This window comes from Mesoplodon bidens (genome assembly GCF_964165515.1).
Source record: "Mesoplodon bidens genome assembly, chromosome: 10".
Taxonomy (NCBI): Eukaryota; Metazoa; Chordata; class Mammalia; order Artiodactyla; family Ziphiidae; genus Mesoplodon; species Mesoplodon bidens.
The window spans coordinates 56,401,488-56,422,003 of record NC_138172.1 but is presented as its reverse complement, the minus strand read 5'-3'; the positions used below and the strand labels follow the sequence as shown (position 1 = coordinate 56,422,003).

The 20,516-nt window shown below is 40.6% G+C and overlaps 2 protein-coding genes across 3 annotated transcripts in view; one reads left to right on the top strand and one right to left on the bottom strand.

Annotated features, from left to right (window-relative positions):
- Positions 1-8,592, bottom strand: part of AZI2 (5-azacytidine induced 2) — a 33,789-nt gene extending 25,197 nt beyond the window's left edge. Inside the window, exon 1 of the mRNA XM_081245823.1 lies at positions 8,486-8,592. The gene's annotated coding sequence lies outside the window, so the exon portion shown is untranslated. The remainder of the gene's footprint in view (positions 1-8,485) is intronic.
- Positions 8,593-9,004: 412 nt separating this feature from the next.
- The window catches only part of ZCWPW2 (zinc finger CW-type and PWWP domain containing 2), a 152,497-nt gene continuing 140,985 nt past the window's right edge, over positions 9,005-20,516 (top strand). For both annotated transcript variants that reach the window (XM_081245815.1, XM_081245818.1), the window contains exon 1: positions 9,005-9,081. The gene's annotated coding sequence lies outside the window, so the exon portion shown is untranslated. The remainder of the gene's footprint in view (positions 9,082-20,516) is intronic.

Below are 20,516 nucleotides of genomic sequence, written 5' to 3'. Positions count from 1 at the left end.
ACAACCTTATCCTTGTTTACCATGCTTATTCTAGGAACCTCCCATAACTGACTCTTCCCCACCCTTAACATCCCCTTTTGTCTTTAGCTGAGAATGGTAATATTTAAGGCGAGGGCTTTGACCATTTTGGCAAGTTACTCAGTTCTCCTGGGTCTCTCCCATGTATATGTATTAGTAAACTTTTGTTTCATTTTCTCCTGTTAACCTACCCTCATGTCAATTTAATTCTTAGACCAGCCAAAGGAACCTGGAAGGTGATATGATAAACTTCATATTTTATGGAAAGACAAGAAAAATTTAAACATAAAAGTTTTCTCTGCCCCTTTGGACCTCCTCCCTTCCCTTTAGTGTTGTGTTGTGCATCCGCATTAACCAGACCTCCTTAGGAGATAACTTCCTTCTTAATCTTTAAGGGGCCATGATGACCCCATGACCCACTACTCACTTTGTACTGGCAGATCTGGATTGTATAAACTGTCAATAACACATCATTTAGAGTATAACCCTTCTCTCAAAAACATGTAACTCTGCTTTGACCTCTAATGGGTGGAGCAGCCCTCAGAGCATTCTAAAAGACTGTCTCCCAGTACAATCACCAGGTTGGCTCAAGTAATATTTCCTATTTCTTTCTTAGATAGACTATTGATTAATCTTTTTGTTGACATGCATGTCTTACCACCAGAGGACACCTGGCGTCTACTGTGAACCAGTGCTCAGTACCAGCATGGGCTCATTAAGCCCCACCAGCTCAGATGTTCTGATGAGTTCTGATATTCAGATCTCATTACGTTTAAGTGATGATCCTAAAAATTTTATTCAGGCTGTTTTTACTTAAGACTTGGGTAACCGGTGCATTTCCCAGGCAGGGGACCTAAGGGGATCTGGGCTGGGCAGGAGGCCCAGGGAAACATAGGTGGCTGGGTTTTTGTTAGAGTTAAATTTAAAAAAACAAGTCAATATATGGTCTGAACAAAACTTCTGCTAGTGAAATGAGAAACTGAATTAATTCAGGTCTGAAGAACAAGGGACATCTGCTCCTTCCAGCCACAAAGAATTCTCAAGTGACTGAGAACCTAGTGGAAGTATCTGAGGATCAACCCTCGTGATGTCGCAGTCCTACAGGGGACCCCACTACAACCATTAAATACTGCTCTTCCAGAGGCGCACACTAGAAAGACTGATTGTCTTGTGCTCTTGATGCTGAGAACTCGGCCTCTTGTGCACCAGTGCCAAATCGAATCTCGGAGACAGTGTTCTGAGTGAAGTAGAAGAGAATAGCTTTATTGCTTTGCCAGGCAAAGGGGGACAAAGCAGGCTCCTGCCCCAAAAAACTGTGTGTCCTGACCTGGGAGGATATGATGAGGAGTTTATAGCAATGGTTCAAGGGTGAGGTTGCGGATAGAATTAGGGTGTGCCTCCTCTAATCTGGTCTCAGGTAATCTGCTTAATGAGCTCCTCTGGTTCCTTTAAAGTAGTCTCAGGTGGTCTTTCTCTGGTATGAAGAATGCTGACATTTTAAAGAGCTTAAAGACATTGTTATGTGTATCCCTTGAGGTGGCACCAGGACCCTGCCCCAAGGCTGCACAATTGTTTCTTGGCTGCTCCTCCCTTGTCTCTGCATCCCCTCCCTTCCTGGATTAGTAACTGTTCGAATCTGCCCTCTGGAACTCAGGGAGAGTCATGGAGGCTGGAGTTAAGAAACAGGGTACAGGAAGGCTTCCGTGCCCAGAAGCCCCACACAGTCTTGCTCAGTTTCACTATGAGCACTCTCAGAGGCTTTACTGGGGGAGGGAGAAACCGAGACACATAGAAGAGTAGAACTAATCCAAGAGTAACTCTTCAGGGAGCGAGAGAGAAGCAGCACACATCCCATCCACCTTTCTATCCTCAGAAAGTTGTTCAGAGCATATCTCATATCTGAATTAGACTACCAAATTCATAATGGGAAACTGTGCCTTAAAGGCCAAACAGCTCCTAGACATACTGCCACCTACGGGGATGCCAGCTGGGTTTATGTATGCTTGCAAGTGCTTACTTAATTGAGAATTAAAGGATATCCTGCCCTGAAACAGCCAAGATGGGGCTCTTTTTTGGCTTTCCAAAACTGATTTTTGCATGCAGTTAGAGAAAGCCAGCAGAAGCTAAGTTCTTACCCTGTCAGTCAGTCTCCTGGAACACTGCCTACAGGGTCTACTGGAAACGAGTGGTAAGAGTTTTTCTAAAATTAGATTATCATGAGAAAATATTTGTAAGGCTAGCTCCTCAGTTCCTTTGAATTAGAAAGACTTGTAAATTGTTGAAGTTTTAGAGAGCTCTCATCTTAAATTATTTTATCTATTTTAATTGGTATGCAGAAGCCCCAGAAGGCTTCAAAATGCCAAAACAGCTTCATTGAAAGATTTGTTGTAGAAGGCTAATGAAATATTAATGTTATAACAAGTACCTAAAATAAACAAAAAAATCCTTTAAGACTGATGATCCCTGGTCAGGAACTAAGATCCCACATGCTGTGCAGCATGGCCAAAAAAAAAAAAAAAAAAAGACTGACATAACTACTGCTCTCCTCTAACCTCCTTCAAGTACTCACTCATTCTAGTAATCCTCTGTCGGAATTGCCTTCCACTCTGAAGACACTATTAAGTGGTTACCATTAGAAATGGAATCACCCGAGGCTGTAAGTGAGCCTGTTCAGATCAGAGGCCAACTGAGGGCCATAGTTAAAGAATTTCTTAAACCCAGGAAGGATCCTCAAAAGTTTCTGTAAATAGATTACCAAGATGCGAGGCCACTGGTTTGACTAAATTGACCAGAGCTGATATTCAGAGCCTGATAGGAATTTTTTTTTTGGCGTTCTCCTCTAAGCTCAGTGAGGAAAAGAACATTCCAACATAGGTGGATGGGTAGGTCTTGATATCATTGCTGTGGCCATCCAATTCTTTGAGTAATTAAAAACAGCTGTCTTTTTTTTTTTTAATTACAAATCCAGTCTTTACAGAACCAGAGGTGTGGCTCCACAAACAATTTAAAGCCCACCAGTCCTTTTACCACTCCCAAAACCTCCCTTTGGTTTTTGGCTAAAATACCACTGGTTTTTAATCTGTGCTTTCCAGATACAAGGAAACCCTTCCCCTGGATCTAATTATGACTTATAGCAATTTGGTAAATTACACCTTTGTAAGTAGAATTGAAACATTTATCTTTTCTCTCTATCCAACCGTTCCCTCTAGAAATGGGAAACTCTTAGGTTCCCAGCACCTTTATCAGGTAAATAAGGAAGGCCACATCCTGATAGGTACAGGAATCTCAAGGTATTTGGGGGATCTCAAAAAGAGAGAACTTCACCCAAATCTACAGATATTGCAGGCAGAATCTGTGGCAAGTCTTTGGTGTAATTTATCTGGCCTTGAGAGGTCTTTTAAAGGTTTAATCTAAGATTCCTTATGAAAAGTTCCAACACAGCCAATTTATGAGTCTATGCGGTCAATTACAGACTTATTTCGCAAACAAATTAATATGGCTATATTTGGTAGAAATAAGGGTAATTTTAGAGAGAAAAAGATTATGCTTCAGTGGATATTAAATTCTAGTTTTGCTAAATGAGGCTTTTTTTTAAAATATTTACCGCCTGAGAGACTCGCTTCTTAGATGGCTCCTTGTTGTTATGCTTTATTACTGTAAAGTTTAATTGAATTATTAAAACAATACTCTAGTTTGTTTCTAAAGCTGATCACAATAATCTATTTTTTCTTTTCTTTCTTTTTTTTTTTTCTTGCTGTATGCGGGCCTCTCACTGTTGTGGCCTCTCCCGCTGCGGAGCACAGGCTCCGGACGCGCAGGCTCAGCGGCCATGGCTCACGGACCCACCTGCTCCGCGGCATGTGGGATCTTCCCGGACCAGGGCACGAACCCGCGTCCCCTGCATCGGCAGGCGGGCCCCCAACCACTGCGCCACCAGGGAAGCCCACAATAATCCATTTTTGGATGAAGATCAGATTCGCCGTGATCTGCAACCAGGAGATTATGCACACTGGAAAAGACATCAGATAAAAGACCCTGTACAGCCATGTTGGACGGGGCCATATCAGGCTTCCTCTCCTGAATGAACTGTAACTCCTATCTCTGACACCCGACTTTGACTAACTAGGACCAGCACTACCAGACCAGAACAAGAAGACAATGACATCTGAAGTAGACAGCTGACGCAAGATGACCCAGGCCTGCACACTATTACTTTGACAATTGCTCACACTTTTGCTTATAAATCCAATGTATTTTTTCCCTGGGCTCAATCATTTGCGAGTTTCAAAAATCAATCCAAACAAACCATAGGTTTGTGGACCTATGTCCAGTACTCCTAGGTTTCCTTGGAGGATTTCACCTCTCCAAGGCTCTAACTGGATGGCCCTTATTTTATTTTAGAAGAAACTCTAGTATTGTGCAAGCTACCCACTACCTTCAATATCACTAAGTGGGACCCTCTTATCTGGCCCATTAATGACACCTGTCCTGAACGTGCCCATAAACACTCCTTTTCACTAGATGAAAAGATACTGGGTAGCTCCTAATGGGACCTAATGGACTCATGAACAAGTTTATGGCCTTGGCTCTCTCCAGGATGATTAGAAAGATGTGCAACTGGTTTCCCTTGGGCTAAAGGTCACCTATGGGTAGCCTTGGAAACAGCCACTGCCAATTTGCCTTTAATGCTAGTGTGCTGGGTTTCTATCACTTTTCCAATAGTGTGACCATTTGGCCGAGATATTTGTTAACTCATAACACACATGAAGAGTCAAATTTCCACTCTGAATACTCCTCTTCCCAGTTTAGAAATAAAAATAGGAAAATGTTTTGATTTAGGAGGATCTTGGCTTAAACGTTTACTACTGACACTGTTACTCCTATTGTCAATCCTACATAGCTCTCTATAAATTAATGAACATGTACAACGCACCTGCAAAGTAGAATTGGCATAAGTCCTATTGGACAACTGGAATTGACCATTAGTCCTTGACAGACATCTCACTAGTACCACTCCCTAAAACAAGCTATTAAGACCCAACACCAAAGGACATGATGGACCCAGGGCACGTAAGCAACCACCCTGGCATAAGGCAACCAAATATTTGATTACCTAATGCTATCAAAAGATTAAAGATCAAAAGGGGGAACTGATGAGATAAAATTCATATTTTATAGAAGACAAGAAAAATTTAAACATAAAATTTTTCTCTACCCTTTTGGGCCTCCTCCCTTTCCTTTGGTGTGTGTTATGCATCTGCATTAACCAGACCTCCTTAGGAGATAACCTCCTTCTTAATCTCGTAAGAGGCCACAATGACCCACATGACTCATTACTCACTTTGTACATTTAGATCTGGATTGTGTAAACTGTCAAAATATGTCACTTGACGTATAATCCTTTGTCTCAAAAACTTATATATAACTATGCTTTGACCTCTAAGGGGCGGAACAGTCCTTAGAGCATTCTTAAAGACTGTCTCCTGGATTATAATCCTCAGGTTGGCTCCAGTAATATTAAGGTAGAGAAAAATTTCTTCTGGACAGCATGCATTTTCCTACTTCTCAGGTAGGTATTATTTTCCTAATTTATAAACAAATCTTAGAAAAATTAAAAGACCTTACCTACACCTACATAAAGAATCAGCAGCAAAGGTGAGAATGTGAACCCAGATAAGCCATCTTCCAAATGTATGCTTTTGACACCACATTCTGAGAGGCAACACAAAATTGATTCTTATTTTCCCAAGAAGAATCTGGACAAGGCAGAACTCAGTGGTAGAAAGAACAATGGCTTGAGATTCCAAAACCCAGACTCTAGTCTAAGATCTGCCACCTTTATTATTGATTAGTTTACCTCTCCAGATCTAAGTGTTCCCACTAATAAAACGCCAGGGTTGAACTACATCACTGAGATGCTGCCCTTCCTATATTGTGAAGGCAAACTTTTAATGTGAATACAGTATGGCAACCTCAACAGATAGAAGGGAATTCACTTTTACCAGGAACTGAGTAAAAGATATAGTACACATATTATGTCAACACCAAACTTGACTAGAAAGGTATTGTCACCACAGATGAGCAAACAGAGGCTCAAGGAAGTGAGGCAAATTTGTCTATACTCACACTGGCAGTATGTGACAGAGCTAGGGTCTGAATCAGGCCTATTTAATAGGCTCTTTCCTCGACTTTACATTGCCTCCTGAATTGAATCTTATCCAGAATTTTCATCATCTTTCTACCCCTCAAAAGCCAGACTATCCCTGTACCCACTTCTATGGAATAAGGATTAAGTCTTACAGAGGGAAATCAACACCTACTTCTCTTTCCCTTTTTAAAATGAAATAATTAAGGGCAGGAATGAGCTAACTGGTTTATAAAGAAGGGATCATCAAGTGCCTTTTTTCAAGATACTATGTACCTCAGCACTCTAATGCCCTATAATTCAGTGAGTGCCCCAAAATGTACTCAGCACCAGATATACAGTATGAAAAACCCCATTTTCATTTTTATAACCCTCATCGAGCTATCTCACTAACTGCCTTAGTCCAGAAATCAGTTTGTATGGCCACGGAATCATAAGACTCTTTCTGGGTTAGCACAGGTATGAAAAGCAGTCTACTTCTTTTCATTCCTTTCATAAATAATACATCTCAATGCAACTGAGCATCTTCACACACTAAATGTTACTAGTATTAGTGTTAATTATTCTCTAATAGTGATATGACAACTGTATTTTAATCCAAAATATAGGTACCAAAAGAAAGAAAAAAATTAAATTACACTGGTTTCATTACTTCAAGGATTATGAAGTACTTCATCACATCATCTTATTTAATAATCATGACAATGCTTTGTGTTGGCATGTCAGGTAGTGTGCTTTGACTTTTAGGGGAACTAGCTCATTTGTTCTCCATAACAATTCATTAGATATACATAAGACCTACGAGGTGAGCAAGAATTTCCTTATATCACAGATGGAGCAATTAAAACAGTGGGAGCCAGTAATGAAAAAATGGCTAGCTGACTCTATAGCTGCAAACTCTTGGAAACTATGCTTTGGTGCCTTGGAGAGAAAGATTATTCCCATTTTAGAGATAGGGAAAATGAAGAAGAGTTTTGGTTTCTTAGCCAGCGTCAAGTGAGTGGTAAATTCAGCACTCAGATTCTGAGTTAATGTTCTGACTTAATCCAGTGCATTTCCCATTTCACTACAATGTCTCTTTAACATTAAAACCTTACATTTGGGGCTTCCCTGGTGGCGCAGTGGTTGAGAATCTGCCTGCTAATGCAGGGGACACGGGTTCGAGCCCTGGTCTGCGAGGATCCCACATGCCGCGGAGCAACTAGGCCCGTGAGCCACAACTACTGAGCCTGCGCGTCTGGAGCCTGTGCTCCACAACAAGAGAGGCCATGATAGTGAGAGGCCCGCACACGGCGATGAAGAGTGGCCCCGGCTTGCCACAACTAGAGAAAGCCCTCGCACAGAAACGAAGACACAACATAGCAAAAATAAACTAATTAATTAATAAACTCCTACCCCCAACATCTAAAAAAAACAAAACAAAACAAAAAAAAACTTCCTGGTAAACTCACCAAGGCTGGCAAAAAATCTAAGAATAAAAATCAGTGCCAAAAGACAAGTACATTAAAAAAAAAAAACCTTACATTTGTGTACAACTTTCCATCTTAGAAAAACATAGCATTAAAATTTAACAACCCTGTGAAGGATGTACCATTCCTAACTGACAGACGATGTAAGGAGTGATCACAACAGGTTGGTAAATTAGACACGGTAAGTTTAGATAACTGTAATGTAAACCATGTCTTGAGATCTTGTTCAATCAAATTTAAAGCTCTAAAGGTAAAAAAGCAAGAGTCTTCTATGTTTAAGAGACAAGGATCAATTTCAATCCTAGTAGGTTGTCTTTGATCATCTCAGCATATCTCCAATATATCCTGGAGCAATTTGTTTTCATCTGTATTACAGTTTCTGTATTTTCTCTCACTTCTGAGTATCTGAGTTCCTTGTTTGTAGGGACGAGGGACTCAGCCTACCTGGCATGTAGTAGCCACTCAACAATGATGGAAAACCATCCTGAAAAAACCTAACATTACTGTTAGCCCTCGGTGATGTAAAGGGGTCGATTTACATCGCCCCAAGCAGGATCGTCCTAACCATACGCCCCTCTTTGGTTTCCGATTTAAACGCAGCCCCAATGAATTAAATAAAACTGCAGGCGCCCCGGTAAACCAGAGCACGGTAAGAAAACAAGCACTAGGGAGAACCGAGGACCAACCGGGGCCCGACCCGGCTCGCGGGAGTAGACGCGGTCGAGGATGCCGGGCGGGCCGCTCCCTGGTCCAAGGTTTGGAGAAATGACGCGTCTCTCCGCACCGGCGACGGGAGCAGAGGGTGGTCCCGGCACCGCCCCCGCCCCCGGGCCGGCCAAAGAGCGTCACTCACCCCGAACACAGGCTCCGTGGGGCCGCCCCAAGGGCCGCCGAGTTTCGATTCCCCAGCGTTTGGAAACGGACCGAAAACAAACCGGGTCGCTAGGGGTCACCGCGGGCTTCCTGTTTCCTCAAAGACAGCTCCGCTTCCCCGGCAAAGGCAGCCGCTCCGGGAACGCCGCGGAGGAACTCCCATTTCTCCCGCCTCGGTGGCGCCAGGGCCGGCGCGGCCAGCCAGTTGGCTACGGCCCGGGAGGCTCTGGAAGGAGGGCCGAGCCGCCGCCGGAGAAGGCCGGTTACCCGGCCCCGTCAGCGCCCGCCCTAGCCCGGCGCCGCGCAGGGGGAGCGCAGCGACGGGGCTGGCCAGGAGGGCACCCGGCTCACGACCGGAAACGGGGCCTCCAGTAATCCGCGGCTCGGCGCCTGGGCCGCGAAAGCAAACCGGAAGTCAGGCCGGAGGGAGATGGGAGGGCGTTCGCCAAGCCAGTGCTGGGGCTGGGTGGGGGAAAGGTGCGCAGAAAAGGAGGGCGCGGCGTACTACGTGTATAGTGAGCTCCCGCGACTGGACGGGCGGGGCCCCGGCAACGGCGGAGGCGGTGGCGCAGTGTGGTAAGACGTTATCCAACTTGGCGGAGGTTGAGTCGCTGGCCTCCTACAGCGCCGTCTTTTTCCCTCAGTGTCCGCTTGGGGGTCCCCGAACGTTGTAGCGCGTGTTGGCTCCGCTTAGTAGCGCTCGCCGTGGCCGGGAACTGGGGACCCGTGACGATTCGCGCCTGCGGGGAGCCGTTAACAACCCGACTAGTTTCGGGGCGTTGCTCCGGGTCCCCTAGTTATTCGGCACACAGCTCTTGTTAACATTGTGGAAGCTGTTGACTTCGGGGGGTGTACCCGGCTGCGCCAGGTAGAGGATGGACAGGTCTGAGCTGTGGGGTCACGAGTAGTTGAGTTGGGGGCCGTCCTTGGAGGTCTCAGGCAGACGGAACCCCTCCAGCTGTAGGCCTATTTTTGATTAAACGAATGAAGGGCATTTATCCTTACTGACTGCCAGTTAGCAGCAGTGATACTCCTCCCCAGCGCTTTCGACTAAGGACTTAAATATCGTTGGAGTCAGTGTTCTGTGGAAGATGTTTCTGCATCGCGGTTTTTTTAAAAAAATATTTATTTATTTTTGGCTGCGTTGTGTCTTCGTTGTTGCATCCGGGCTTTCTCTAGTTGCGGCGTTCTGGGGCAACTCATCGTTGCGGTGGGCGGGCTTCTCATTCCGGTGGCTTCTCTTGTTGCGGAGCACGGGCTCTAGGTGCGTGGGCTTCAGTAGTTGTGGCACTCAGGCTCAGTAGCTGTGGCTCTTGGGCTCTAGAGTGCAGGCTCAGTAGCTGTGGTGCCCAGGCTTAGTTGTTCCGCGGCATATGGGATCTTCCCGGACCAGGGCTTGAACCCGTGTCCCCTGCATTGGCAGGTGGATTCTTAACCACTGTGCCACCAGGGAAGCCCCGCATCGCAGTTCTAATTCATCAACCAACAGTCAGCTCATCAAGGATGGATTCGGCTCTAGGGTTTACTTTAAAATATTTTTTGTTGTTGTTAAGCCTCTCTTTGCTTTAGATTTAAGTGAAAATTCACAGCTGTTATGAACAAAGAGCACAACTTAAAGTTAACATGACATTTAAAAATATTTTAAAATCTGTATTAATGTAATCATTTAGAAAGATCCATTCAGTTTATCAGGCTGGGACATAAGAGCAGTGTTTAATATTTTGGACAAGAATCCTTTTTCGATTGGCTCGGTAATGTGCTTTACAGAATAAAAGCAAACCACCAAGAGGTATATTTTGCCTAGTTTTTGAAGAATGCTAACAAAATCGGTTGAGGCACCCCCAAATCATCAAAAATAAAATGATAATCTGGTTTCTGATTTGTAGATCTAGAAATGTTGAATCTTTACTCAATAATTTAGAATAATTTGAGACTTGTTGAAAAAGAAGGGAAATTCATTTTATCTTTTCTCTCTGAGTAAGATGACTTAGCTCAGTATTTTACTATATGTGATCAGTATGTTTTTGTTTTAAAATACACACTTCCCTATATAATAATGGAAAAAAGTGGGTCTTATTAACAATACTATTTGCTTGTTCAGAATGCATAAGCCTATCCATTTAGTCAAGTAAAACATCCTAATTTTTTTTGCCAGGGAATGGGGGCGGGGAGAGTGGTACCCCCGGTAGGTTATGACAAAATGTAATCCAGATATTTGTTAAATTGAGCTGAAATGGTCACTTTCTATCCACTTATGCATCCGCTTTAATTAATTTTAGCAAATAAATTATTAAAGAAAACTTGCCACACTTATGCTTTGTTATAGGCAGAAGTTGAAGTTTTATTACAATCTTGCTGTAAGGAAAAAGACCTCCGATAAGTCAAATAAAAGATGCAGTCTTGGTAGGGACATTTTATGGGAAAAGAAAATGGTTAGATAATTATCATTAAAGTAGATAACAGAAAGAAGGGAATTTGGGGGTCATTAGACTCTTAACTAATAGTCAACTGCTTAGGTGAGTGGATGGTTTTCCAGAGCAAATCTTAATTCTATTAAAGTTTTTTGGAAGGTTGCTTAGGCTTTTTTTTTTCAGGAATGGTCATTTCACCGCAAGAAAGGAGTTGTGAATTACAGTCATCCAAAAAAACATCTGTACCGGCCAGGTTTGGGACAGTTTTTTTTTAAATCATTATTACATCTTCTGTAACTACAAATGCAGTCTGAAATTTTCAAAACGATTCAGGTCTTTATAAACATATACTTGACACAAGGCACTTTTTTAAAGGTCCTGTTTTACAGGTTGTAGTAAACAAAAAAATAGGGAACAAAAGAGATTTTCCCCCACCTTGTCCCACCTTCTCCCATCCTCTCACCAAGGTCCTGATATTTTCCATCAGGAGCTGCTCCTGAAGGATAGAGTGAGGACTGGTTTCAGTGAGGTTCCCTTTTTCCCTGGGGTAGGTTGGATTTCCAAGCAATATCTGAACAAAGAATATGGCCCTGGCACAACTCTTGACTGTGGCTCAGCCTCCTTCTCCTGTTTTTAGGCAACTGTGCATCTTTAGAGCTGCTTCAAATTTTATTTTTTGTTTAATTAGGCACTATGTTAAAACAATGAAAAAAAGTGCTGTTGTGTTTTGTTTTTTTAATGGGAGCTATATATTTCCAGGTTGTGACGAATATTTACTGTTAGAGGAAAGAGAATACACCTTTTGAGGAAAATTTGTAAAGCGAATTTTGGGTTAGTGATTTAAATTTTATATTAGTTTAATTTGATTAAATCATACCATCCTAGGGATCATGTTTTCTGTGTCTCTGCCCTGTGTTCTGTGAGTACGGTGTATGTGTGGCTCTGCAGTGTCAGCAGAACAGAATTAAGATGTCAAAACCTTTAAGTTGAGGGCTTCCCTGGTGGCGCAGTGGTTGGGAGTCCGCCTGCCGGTGCGGGGGACACGGGTTCGTGTCCCGGTCCAGGAAGATCCCACATGCCGCGGAGCGGCTGGGCCCGTGAGCCATGGCAGCTGAGCCTGTGCGTCCGGAGCCTGTGCTCTGCAATGGGAGAGGCCACAGCAGTGAGAGGCCCACGTACTGCAAAAAAAAAAAAAACCTTTAAGTTGAAATAGCAATGTCACTTTTCATATTAAAATCAGCTTCAATGTCATTTCATCCATTAATGTCTTAAAAGCATTCTTCCTCTCTTCTCCCCCACCTATCGCATGTCCAGGTTAAAAGCCTTAGGGTAAGGGAATGGTTTCAGTGGCAGAGATACAAAACAGATTCAAAATTACTACCAATAATGAAAAATCTGCTATGTGAGCCTACATAGTCTGTTTTCCTTCTTTCCTCCCATACCTCATTGCTCATACCGCTACCCCCCCAACCAAAACACATACACACACAGAATGTCATGAATTGCAGAATCAAAGTTCATGATTTCTGTTACACTATGTGTATCTGAATCTGTGAATATGCCTGAAGCAGCAGGCAAACTGGACGTCATGGATCCCTAACCCTTAACCTTGGAAAGTACATGAAGGCTTTCCAGGGGGTTATGTAAATGATAGTTTAAGGGTATTAATTTTCATGCTGTTTACTTGCATGTTTCTTTCCTAAAATTGATCTGCCTCAGAGTGTGCCTAAACCAGGGCAGCTTTCCCCTTTCCTCTTTTGTACTTGTCCCTCTCCCGCTCTACAATTAAAGCAATACCTTTAATCTGACCTAAGTCTTGTTAGAAAGTAAATGATTCTAATAACTGGGTAGCTAATTGTTTCACAAGAGTAGTAATTTCCAATGGCTTTTGAAAATGCTTCAGAAGAACTCAATTGAGTTGTCAGCTGATCATTAAAAATAATTTTATGGGGGCTTCCCTGGTGGCGCAGTGGTTGAGAGTCCGCCTGCCGATGCAGGGGATACAGGTTCGTGCCCCGATCCGGGAAAATCCCACATGCCGCGGAGCGGCTGGGCCCGTGAGCCATGGCCGCTGAGCCTGCGCGTCCGGAGCCTGTGCTCCGCAATGGGAGAGGCCACAACAGTGAGAGGCCCGCCTACCGCAAAAAAAAAAAAAAAAAAAAAAAATTTATGACATACCCCATGTGATTTTTGGTACATAACTTAGTAGTTCAGAAGAATGATTATTGATATAACCAGAAATACTTCTGCTCCCAAATATTTGGAATGGAAGAACACAAAATATAAGAATAGGATCAGCTTGAACCCTGTTTCTTTCTAACAGCAAATAATATTCATTCTGATACATGACCTAAATGGGGGGAGAAGGTGCTATCCATTTCTGTATGAGATGCATTTCCAATAAAACTGACTTACAATATTTTATAATGATCATAATCTGTATTGAGTTTCTCATTTGATCAGTAGTGCTCTAGTAAATTAATGATAACACAATACTGATGACAGTTTTTAAAATTTATGTTCTCAGGAATTTTAAAATATACTCTTGTGTAGAGAAATATGATCAATTTAAAGTATTTTCAAGCACTAAAGTTATGTTGCGATAAGCTTGTGTGGGGGAAGTGAGATAATATGAATTCAAGGAGAAAAGGAATAATATCAGTTTCCTAACTGTGGAAGGAGATCTTGTTCATGTGCTTTTCAAATGGATGGGTTGATAGTAGATATCAAATTACTATGGCATTTACATTCCATTTATAAAAGGGATATATCCTACTGTCTCTAGCAGCTAACCTTGTCCTGGACAGGTAATCTGTGCTTCATAATAACTTTTTGACTTGAAATGTTTGCAGTCAGTAGGAATTAGCTTCTGACAGCTTTCTTTTTTTTTTTTTTGCTGTACACGGGCCTCTCACTGTTGTGGCCTCTCCCATTGCAGAGCACAGGCTCTGGACGCGCAGGCTCAGCGGCCATGGCTCACGGGCCTAGCTGCTCCGTGGCATGTGGGATCTTCCCGGACCGGGGCACGAACCCGTGTCCCCTGCATCGGCAGGTGGACTCTCAACCACTGCACCACCAGGGAAGCCCCTGACAGCTTTCATTTTTAGAAAAATAAACATGAATGTCATAACTTTATGCATAGAAACTAAATGCAGTGACTTTCTTTTGGAAACATATGTAGGTGAAGAAAAATTTAATAGTCTTAGAAAGCCTTTGATGTAAGGAGTGGGAGAAGAAATATGAGAAGAGCTAACAGAAGACCAGCAGCAGAGACCCCAAGATAGTGTTGGAAGATTGTACAGAGAAGGAAAAAAGATCCAGTAAGGGGAATTCTACACTTCTTACTAAATGAAGTAAGAGCAACCCTTCTCTGAGGCTTGATACTTACACTTTTACTATCTGAGATATGAATTAGTTTATTCAATACTTAACAAAATTCATTCAGAACTTACCATGTGTCATTGTTTTAGGCACTGAGATGAAACAGGCAAAACAGCTTTTTAAGGTATAAAGAAGTAAAATCTATCACAGAGAAATCAGTCACATAGACAAGACCTATGTGAAATTTAACATGATGAGAAATTACTTCCCATTAATTTTTTTTTATGACAGTTTCTATATATGCCTATGAAGAAAATAAACTTTTTCCTCTGTTTAAAATGGGAAGAGAGGAAGAAATAATTCTATTTTGTGACTGTCATATATACACTATAAAAACCAAGAAGATAAAGTCAGATTTTCAGAGGAAAGACATTTTTATAAAGCTACCAAATAAACAACAATGAAAGGATGGCATTAAACTTCAGTAAGATCTATAGAAAGAAATTAAATTAGATTTTTCAAGTAGACTATGTAGCAAAAGAGAGGGAAAATTTTCAAACCCATTTCACAGCTCACATGATATAAAAGTGAAATCATTGACTTTGTAACAGTTGCAAAATTACAGACATAATTTCCAACTGTAGGTTTTTCAGTTGTCTATGAATAGTCAGTTGATTCTTAAAACTCCAAAAGCAAAAAGATGTGTGTTTTTTTAAAAATTCACTTATATTTTGTTAATCATTTTCTCTTGACAGTCATTTTATATCATTCCCTTTTGGCTTTAATAACCCCCTCCCTCTCATCCCATAGCCAGTCTGTTCACCTGATTTTGTAGATTTTACCGTTTAGCTAATCTTTTGGATCTTTTTCATAGTCTCTACTATGCCACATTTTCCTATCCATCTATTATAATAGTTTCCTTTAATTAGTTCTAACTTTTTGTTTTTTAGTTTCCAAGTCATTCTTTATATTGATAGCTAAATGGTCTTTTAAAAATGTAAATCTTACCATTACGTTTCTCCTCTTAAACTCCTGGAATGACTCCTTAGCTTGTTTTAAAAGTCTATTCTTGGGCTTCCCTGGTGGCGCAGTGGTTGAGAGTCTGCCTGCTGATGCAGGGGACGTGGGTTCGTGCCCCGGTCCGGGAGGATCCCACATGCCGCGGAGTGGCTGGGCCCGTGAGCCATGGCCGCTGAGCCTGCGCTTCCGGAGCCTGTGCTCCGCAACGGGAGAGGCCACAACAGTGAGAGGCCCGTGTATCGCAAACAAAAACAAAAACAAAAACAAACAAAAAAATAAAAAATAAAAGTCTATTCTTTATCTAGCCTAGCCTATTTTACCACCAGCTTCTAGAGACACTGCCAGCTCAGACATTGAAATTGGATATCTTTACTCCTTTATAAGTTTTCATTCAGTTAACCCTGATTATGATTTTAGAATATTTACTTTCTTAGATTATCATTTGACATCTTTTCTAAATTTAAAAATTCTCAGAGAATTGGGGAACTCCAGAAAAAATTTTCAACATTAGTGTGAGAATTATGGCTCTACTTCTTACTTGTCCTAAAATGATATCACATTTGAAAGAGGATCCTATATCTTCAGATAATGGATATCAGCTTCAGAACATATGAAGCAAAACTAGACAGAACTAGGAGACATGCCCACAATACTGGAAGATTTTAACAGGTTTCCCTCACTAACTCATAGAATTTAAAAAAATACATTAAGGAAATAGATGATTGAATAAAATTATTAGCCTCACACTCATTAGGATGGCTATTATCAGAAATAAAACCAAAATGGAAAATATTCATCTTAAAATTAATATGGAATCTCAAAGGAACTTAAATAGTCAAAACAATCTTGAGAAAGAAGAACAAAGCTGGAGGCTTCCCATTTGCTGACCTCAAAACATATTACAAAGCTGCAGAATCAAAACGTGGTACTGGTGTAAAGACATACATATAGACCAATGGAATAGAATGGAGAGCACAAAAAGATCCTCACATATATGATTTTTAACAGATTTGCCAAGACCATCCCATGGGGAAATGTGGTTGGGAAAACTGAATATTCATATGCAAAACAATGAAGTTTGACCCTTACCTCACACTGGAAAAATTAAATCAAAATGGATCAAAGACCTAAATGTAACAACTAAAACTATGACACACTTAGAAGAAAAATAGCGGGAGGGCTTCATGACATTAGATTTGGCAATTTCTTGGATGTGACACCAAAAGCATAGGCAACAAAAAAAAATAGGTAACTAAAGGTCTCTAAATCAATCACTAATAAAATGTTAAAAAAATCATTATCTAGTGACTCCAATATTGGACAAATACTGTGTGATCTTTACTCTGAATTTCATTAGAATTATCTAAATTCAAAATTCCAAAAGTAAATAAAGAATATAATTTTAGGGACTTCCCTGGTGATCCAGGGGTTAAGAATCTGCCTTCCAATGCAGGGGACACGGCTTCAATCCCTGGTCGGGGAACTAAGATCCCACATGCCTCAGGGCAACTAAGCCTGTGTGCTCTAGAGCCCGCATGCCGCAACTACTGAGCCCGCACGCTCTGGAGCCTGCACGCCACAACTAGAGAGCCCACACGCCACAATGAAAGATCCTGCATGCCACAACTAAGACCCAACGCAGACAAATAAACATTAAAACAATTTTTTTAATATAATTTTATCTTCAAAACTAAAATAATGCCTATGCTTAAATAGTGTAGACATTTAATGATATGAGGAAATGTTCACAATATGTTGTTAAGAAAGCAAATTGTTGAGATCTGTTTGAGATTACAGACTGATTTACATCTTTTCCTTCCATTAAGATTGGAGTTAAAGAGTAAAATACATATACACATAACAGAAAAAGAAAGAGGTGGGGAGTCATCAGAGGACAAAGGATTTCAACAAATATTCTGAGAGAAACCAGGTATGAACCTCTCAGGAAATGAAGTGGAACCCAGGAAGCTTTAGCACAGAATATACTGGAGAAGAGTCCACAGAGGAGATAGGAATCAACCCTCCCAGAAAGATCATGATGAGGCCCTGAAGGCCCTAAATGAAAGATGGAGGATGGATATGACATTTTTGGAAGTCTTTCATGAAACTAATTTGCTTTTTTGTCTTCCCCATCTCATGCACAAAGACAAGCCGTCCAGACTCTCCTGTCAGAACAAAAGCGGAGAGAACCCTCTCCAAAGGAATTGAAAAGAAAATTAGACAAAGTGGGAAAAGCCTTTAGTTTGTTTCTTTCCAGGGTAGGAATTCCAACTTATTCCTGTTCTCAGTGTGTTATGCTTACTTTGCAATTTTAGATGTAGAAGAAGCATACTCTTAGTTTTGCATTATGCAATTTAAGTTAATTCCATTTTCACATTCTCATTTTAAAACTTTTTATTGATAGATTCCTTTTCTTAACATTTGTGTAGTGACTTTTGAAACATTAATTATATAGTTACTAGAATCCAGAGTAAAAAAGTTATCACTCTTTTTAAATTAGAATTATGCCACATTTCTGAAATGAGGAAAATAACTGACAATATATAAATAATATAATATATAAATTATTTTGAATGGCAAGTTTAAATTCTCTAATTAAATTAGCTTGAGATTCTGTTTCCATGTCTTGTGATTTAAAGGACATGATCAACTTAATTGAAGACTCTTCTTCTGCAATATTAGTGGAAGAAATTTTACCTTTAAGCAAATCAGCTGTGTGACTTACATGACAATATAACTTAGATAAAGGTCAATTGAGAATGGGCACATGTAGGGAGAAATAACTAAGCTGCTCTGAAATTAATACTCTCCTTGTTCAACCTACTGATATAATTCTAATCTTTTTATAGCAGTATTGCATTTGGTAGCCAGCCTGAAGAACTTAATTATTCTTGTTCGATCTGTTGTTTTATTCTCACAAGTCTCAATATAGTGAGTAATAGAAAATACTGGGATTCTTGCAGCCATCCAATATAGACATAAAGCATATAAACTGATTACTAAGGTTTAAAGTTGGCATTTAGCACAGTTTATCAGATTTCTACTTATTTGTTAACTTTTTCCTGGAAACAATTTAAAGCTGCAAAAGATACCATCCTTTAAATATGCCAGTAAACTTTCTTTCCATTTTATCAATACTTTGATTTCTTATTTTGGATGAAATCCATCAGTTATACTCATTATTAAAACAAAAAAAGAAAATATTAGGCATCTTGGAGCATTTATTGAGCTAGAAGCTACCCAGCAGTGTCTGCATAAAGTAGTCCCTGAATGATAAAGATAAATTACAACTTTGCACAGCTAATAGGCTCTTAAATTCCTGTTGAATTGTTAAATATAATCTAAGGTTGACATACAGGCACAAATTGGTTAATTAGGTATGAATGAACAGCAAATTTTAAATTTACATTATAGAGAAGATTAAGGATAAATGCATTTTAAGTTTAGAAACAAACTACCTAACCATTTGTTAAGTTGAGCACTTGAGAAAAATCATGAAGGAAAGACAAAATAGAGTGCTCTCATTCTGCATTGGTTTCTGCATATTTTAATTTTCTTATCTAACTATAAATACAACTCATTTAAAAGCAGTCTAGGGCTTCCCTGGTGGCGCAGTGGTTGAGAGTCCGCCTGCCGATGCAGGGGACACAGGTTCATGCCCCGGTCCGGGAAGATCCCACAGGCTGCGGAGCGGGTGGGCCCTTGAGCCATGGCCGCTGAGCCTGTGCATCTGGAGCCTGTGCTCTGCAACGGGAGAGGCCACAACAATGAGAGGCCCGTGTACCGCAAAAAAAAAAAAAAAAAAAAAAAAAGCAGTCTAGAAAGGAAGTCAAATATTTATTATATGTATTTAGTGTACCAGCACTGAAATGGGGTTTTTTATATGCTTTTTCATTTCATCATTAAAACCATCCTATGAATTATAATATTATTACCATCAACATGTACAGATGATAAAATGATAGATTATTTAACTGATTTGCCTTAATTTAAAAATCTCATAGGAAATGGAGCCAAAATTTAAATCCAGAGCTACGATTGATATTCAACTGATATACAAACAGCCATACTAGTTTTTAAATAATTTGAATATCGGTACTATCTAGGACAGCCTTAATGCTGAAGTTCATATTATTTTCATTATTTCATAATATAAATATTCACTCAGTGCTTCTCTTTGGCAAGTATTCTTTTAAGTGCTAGGGATACAGTGGTTAACAAGATAGATTGATTTGCCAGTGGATTTTCCTTGTCTTGTAGAGGACCTCATTAAATAAACTACAATACAGTGTGTTGAACGGTGTGGAGAGGGGGTAGAGATTGCTGGGGGCACACGGTAGGGGCATTGACTCTTAGTAATTTTTCAGATGGGCTTAGACATCACCTCTTCTCAGTAGCCTGACACAACCCCTACCTGGAAGTCTCAGGTGTGCCCCATACACTTCCAAATCATTCTGCATTGGTCTCTTAATAGCGCTTAATGTTACTTGAGGAGAGGAATTTTGTCTTTCCTTTAGCATTGTCTGGCTCATAGCAAACCCTCAAGAAGTATTTTAGAACAAAGAAAATAGAATTGAGGTCTGAAACAGCAGCAAGCAAGTGAGAGAACAGTTTTAGATAAGCTTTTAGGTATTGAGGTGGGAAGTGACAGAGATAATCCTTGTAATGTAGGAGGAAAGTTTATCTTTTGAGAATGGGGAGAATGGTCTGAGATTTTAAAAGGTTTAGAATAATCACTGAAGAATTGCAAGAGGAAAAAGAGAATACATAAAAAGGATAGACTTAAAGATGTGCTGAGGGCTCATCTGAGGTTGAAGTCTCTGAATTTGTAGTGGTACCAATAGGCATGACTACATAATATCCTCCAAGAATCAGCAGCTCAGATTCAAGACCTCGACGACTAAGGCTCTATTCCTTTGTTTTTAAATTAAACTAAATTAATTTATTTTTTATATAGCAGGTTCTTATTAGTTATCTGTTTTATACATATTAGCATCTATATGTCAATCCCAATCTCCCAATTCACCCCCCCACCACCAACCCCCTGCTTTCCCACCTTGGTGTCCATGTTTGCTCCCTACACCTGTGTCTCTATTTCTGCCTTGCATACCGGTTCATATGTACCATTTTTCTAAATTCCACATATATGTGTTAATATATGATATTTGTTTTAATCTTTCTGACTTACTTCACTGTGTATGACAGTCTCTAGGTCCATCCATGTCTCTACAAATGTCCCAGTTTCATTCCTTTTTATGG